The sequence below is a fragment of the Myotis yumanensis genome, unplaced genomic scaffold (assembly GCF_028538775.1).
Source record: "Myotis yumanensis isolate MYYU_CA2020_CCGP unplaced genomic scaffold, mMyoYum1.0.hap1 SCAF_10, whole genome shotgun sequence".
Taxonomy (NCBI): Eukaryota; Metazoa; Chordata; class Mammalia; order Chiroptera; family Vespertilionidae; genus Myotis; species Myotis yumanensis.
The window spans coordinates 48,776,781-48,781,960 of record NW_027223761.1 but is presented as its reverse complement, the minus strand read 5'-3'; the positions used below and the strand labels follow the sequence as shown (position 1 = coordinate 48,781,960).

General features: G+C 49.4%; 1 pseudogene; it reads left to right on the top strand.

The window, feature by feature from the left end:
• Nucleotides 1–1,979: 1,979 nt before the first annotated feature.
• On the top strand, nucleotides 1,980–4,650 carry LOC139018449 (F-box only protein 34-like; annotated as a pseudogene).
• Nucleotides 4,651–5,180: the final 530 nt, after the last annotated feature.

The window sequence follows — 5,180 nt, the reverse complement described above, 5'->3', positions numbered from 1 at the left end:
TAGTCAGTCTTCCCATTAGTCAGTTGTGCTGCAGGAAGGAATCTTGTAGTGGAAAATCACAGTGGAGAGTTCTGCCAGTTTGTGTTCAAATTACAGACTGGGAGAGGAAAAAAAATATGTTTAGCCTTATATCAGCATGCATCAATATCAAAAGCTATTCTTTGGTTCATGGTCATTGTCTAATGAGTTTGATTAATTCTTCCAGAGAATCTCTCCTCTAATTAGTATCTTACAAATAAAGTTGGCCGGCTAAAGTTAGGAGAGCCAACCCTGTTTTCCTAGTCCTCCCAATTAGAGAAGGAATCCAGTGTGGGCATAATGGAAAGTCTTTAGCACCACAACAGACATGGGTTTGAATCCTGGCTGTGTGTGGTCTTGGGTATATAAGTCACTCCATCTCTCCCAGCCTCAAGGTCCTCATCTGTCAATAGCAGATAATTGAGCCTATCTCTCAATGTTGTCACGAGGCCTTGAGAAGTCCCAGGGCAGGATTGTGGAAAGATCAGTGAGCAAGCATGCCCACCCCTAATCACTCCAAAGGCACACGGTTTTGTTGGGGAAATTGCTAGAGACCAGGCTCTGCCGACCTGAAAATCATCAGGGCAGGAGTTACAATCAGTCTGGAAAGGCAGTAAAAAGACGCAATTTGTTTCATCTGGCTTCATTTTATGTCTAAACAGGAAAGGAACTTACTAAACTACACTCATGACAAGGAAGCCAAATTACTTGTGTGCAGCAGAATGTGGAGTTGCTAGGTAAGGGTGAGTTAATGGGGCTAGGCCTATGCAGCACAGCCATATCAGCTAAAATGCCAGCTTCAGACTGCTGAGAACACATAGGCCAGGTCCGGGTTTAACCCTGCTGTTAACTACCTCTGTGACCTTACACAGGTCATGGCAAGCTGTCTGCCTCCTGTGTGGCAACTATCAAGTGGACAGGAAAAAAGAGACAATGGCTTATAAGAATAAAAATGTGAAAACACTTCAGAAATTATATTCTATTTAAATTATTTTGTTATAAAATCACTTTAAAATGTGAAGCAGATTATTGATGCTGTTATGTTGGTCCTTCATACAATAACCAAAGTCATCAAAAGGCCCTTCATAAATATTTCTGTCCTCAGGAACTCACATTCTAGTGGGAGAGACTGGCATGTGCATAAATCACTCTTATACAAGGTAAATAGTGGTAAGTACTCCAGGAAAGGAACAAGCCAAAGGCCCTGGGGACACGGGAGTCAGGAGATTAATTTCTAATAGGGCGATCTGGGAAGGTTTCATGAAGGAGATAGGATTTGGGTTGAGCCGTGAAAGCTTGGGAGCGCTATGATTTATACTGTCTTATCTCGTGGTTCATGGAGCACAGGGAGCTTTCTCCTCTCTGTTAACTTTGAGCTCCTGAAGGAGGGGGACATTGACTTTCACCTCTCATCACCAGCTCCTCAGCATAGGGCCTGGCCTCCAGGCAGTGATCCATACAGGTTGAGTCCAATTAATGATAGCCCTAGCCAGTTTGGCTCAGTAGATAGAGCATTGGCCTGTAGGCTGAAGGGTCCCGGGTTAGATTCCAGTCAAGGGCACATATCTCAGTTGCAGGCTTGATCCCTGGCCCTGGTGGGGAAGGGTGGGGTGGCAATCAATCTATGTATGTCTGTCTCTATCTCTCTCCCTCCCTTCTTCTCTCTCTAAAAATCAGTGGAAGAATGTCCGGGTGAAGATTAAAAACAAACAAACAAAAAACACAATAAATAATGATAGAAGGAGGAGGAGTCATACTCATAATATCAGTAGCATTTATTCTTTATAGAGTTCATGTTAGGTTTCAGGTTATTTAAAACATCAAGGTGCGGGGGAGGCCCAGCAGGTCCAGGGAGCACTGCGCTGCAGGTGCATCTGAGGCAGGGACCCAAGAGCCCGCACCTCTTCCCAGGCTGAGCGAGTCACCTGGCCCACGGGGTCCTGGCTGAGGCCAGAGAGATTATGGACAGGCCAGCACCCGAGCGGCTGCGTCTCCATGACCTGCAACTGGTGAGGAAGTCGAGCCCTGGGTGGGGATCACCTCGCAAAGTCACGCCCGCCTCGGCTTGGCCACTCTGTCCTTCCTGTCCCACAGCAGATGAGCTCGTGCCTGGCCTTAACCTTCCTCGGGACCTGGCAGGACAGAGGCTGGGAAGCTTCTTTCGCTTCCTGGCTAGGCAAGTCGACTGAGGGCGGCCTCAGTTCGAGAGGAAGTCATAGCGCTGTGGGTCCGTGTGTCTGTGACGTCAGGGTTTTGCGGGAGATGGACTGTGATGTCACATCAGGCTCCGGACCTTAGCGCCAAAGGAAGTTCAGTCTCCTGTCGCGAGGAACCGCAGCGGATTTGAATGGAAAGTTGTTCAATATTAGCATTTCACAATTTTAATCTTTCAAAAAAGATCAGACCCATCTCAGTAGGAGAAGCTAGCCTCTTCCATTACTGACTCCAGCAGGAAGCTGGGAGAGGCATCCTCAGTCCGTCTTCACTGGCCTTGACTTGCAAGAGCCTCTGTCATGTACCTTCGCCACATTGGAAACTGCCTAAGAAACCGCAACCTGTGGAAATCATCAAGGAAACCCCGAGAACTCCCATGAGCCACCAGGAGGCTATGGGGGAAAAAAAGGCAAAGATAGCTACATGAAAGCCAGTGTCTTTCCTTCCACCTCTCGTGGTAAAGCATCATCTCAAAAGCCTTTTGGGGTCCTTTCTCCAAATGTTCTGAGCGGCATGAGAGGGAAGAGCCCTGAAGAGAGCAGCATGGATGCTCAAACCAAGAAGAAGGCACCATCGGCAGCCATCCACCAGGGTGAGGAGGGGGAAGGGCGGCTGGAATGCCTGGCATTGGTGAAACCCTGAAACTCAAAGGAGAAAATCGCATTCTTTGCAGCCCACCGGGGCAGGAATTGGATACGATCTATGAAAATAAAGGGTCCTGGGGTATGGATGGGAGAGCTACAAAAAGAGGGAGATGATCGAGGGACCTTAAAGAAGCCAGGATACAGTTAGAAAGGATGAGGGAAGCCAGAGGCCTATGCTATGAGCCTGAGCCTTTTGCGTGTGGCATTGAACACTGCTCTGTGCACTATGCGAGTGACAGTGGGGCTGACATCTGCACTCGGAGGCCTCTGTCTGTCACCCAGATGGTTGCCTTCCTGGAGCTAAGAGCTTGTGCTGCTCTGTGGGCCAGTTGTGCTAACTCCCCTGCCATGGGGAGCCTTTCCAGGCCATCCAGAGCTGTGCCTCTAGCCTCTGAGTCCTTTTCTGCCCCCGGGGCTTGTGGAGAGCCCACGGAAAGGGGAAATTTTGAGGTTGGTGAATCCCAGAGAGAGCCAGTCCGCGTCCTGGACATGGTAGCCTGGCTGGAGTCCCAGCGCCTGAAGTGGCAGAGCCAGTCAGAGCCTGGGAGCCTCCCTCAGAAGAGCAGCTTCCCTGGGAAGCGGGTGCTGCTTGCACATGGCACTCAGGCTGATGAAGGTGCCTTGGAAGCACCTGACACTGGGGTGAATCCTCCTGTGGGGTCTGTACCTGTGGGCTGTGGCCCGTCAAGAGCTGACCACTGTTCTCAGAAGGAGAAGCATTCCTGGGATGGAGCTGCTCCAGGCTGTCCCTCAATGCCAGCAGGTGTGAGTTCCCCCATGGGTAATGCAGAAATAGAGCCAGATCAGCAAACTGCTGTAAAAATCAGCAATAGGCATGATGCAGAAATGACAGCGGGTCTTGAGTCACCTTTTCTCCAACTCAAGCCATCAAGTTGCCCACAGGTGCCGTTGAATGCATGAGGAGAAAGTTTGGACCACAAGATCCTGAGCAGAAAAGAAAGGAATCTGTGTGCGTTGGCCTCACTGTGTCCAAGGTGCAGAAGGGCCAGCCTTCTTGGATAAAGCCCTGTGAAGACCCACTTCCTGGGAGGCTGTTTTTCTATTTGCCGCCTGGTCAGCACCAGCCGGACTGTTCCCGGTTGAATGAAAGCACAGCACAAGTGTCTGCGGAGGCCAGCCGCCTGAAGGTGCTGCTGAGGGGGGCGGTGCCCCTGCGGAAAAAAGTGTTGCAGCCAATTCATATGTCCCAATGCCAGCCTCTCCCATGGGAAGTACAGTACCGGTGCGTCAGGCCTCCAGTTGGAAGAAGCAGGGGTCTCTTGACTTTCTGGAGACCAGGTTTAAAACCCAGCAGCTTCTGGAGCCTAAGCCATACATGGTTTTCCTGCCCCGCTATGTTCTGGTGAAAACCTTCAGGTTTTCAGGGAAGAAAATCTTCAGGTTTCTTCCCACCAAGAGTTTAGTGGCTCTTAACTGTGCCTGCTGCTATTTCAAGTTCCTCATTGAGTACTACAACATCAGGCCAGCAGATTCTCGCTGGGTTCGAGATCCATGCTATAGAGAGGACCCTTGTAAGCAGTGCAAGAAAAAATATGTGAAGGGGGATGTGTCCCTGTGCCGGTGGCATCTCAAGCCCTATTGCCAGGCATTGCCCTACCGGCCAGAATACTGGAGGTGCTGCCACCACTCTGAGAAGGACTTCCCTGGTTATAAGCTTGGGCTTCATGACAATCATTGGGTCCCTTTTTGCCAGGGCTTTCATCAGGCAATCTATAAGGAAGCAGAAGGGACTGAAACTGAAGAGGGATACTAAAGTCTATCCGAGAGGCAACAAATTGATTGATTTTTAAAACTGCAAATTACCACCTAGATATCCCGGTCAAGTAAATGTTGTCTCTCAGAGCCCTCACCCTAGGAGAATCTGTGCCGGTTTCTGCAGGACTGCCGATGCTTGGGTATATTTTCATTTACAAGCTGTACAAGAAAACTGGTCTCATTGTTTTATACAAGTGCCTCCCATTTGAACCAGGGTGGCAGCCCGCAGTTTGATTCACTTGGCCATGACTAATTATGCCTGTTTTTGTTTTTGTTTTTCAAATCAAATCCATCCTCAAAGGATGGAGACTTGCCACCATCAAGGATGTTCAGAAAAAGTCACTGTGGACTGTGCAGGCAATCCCCATAAAGCGGTTCCAGAGATGTTTTGAGCACTGGCCCCATATTTGAAATAAGTGAGTAGTGTCCTATGGGGAGAACAGCAGCCATCTTGGACGAGAAGTGTGCTTATGGAGGAAAAGTCAAGCACCTTACCTTACGCCTTGTGTGCTTGATGCAGTGGGACTG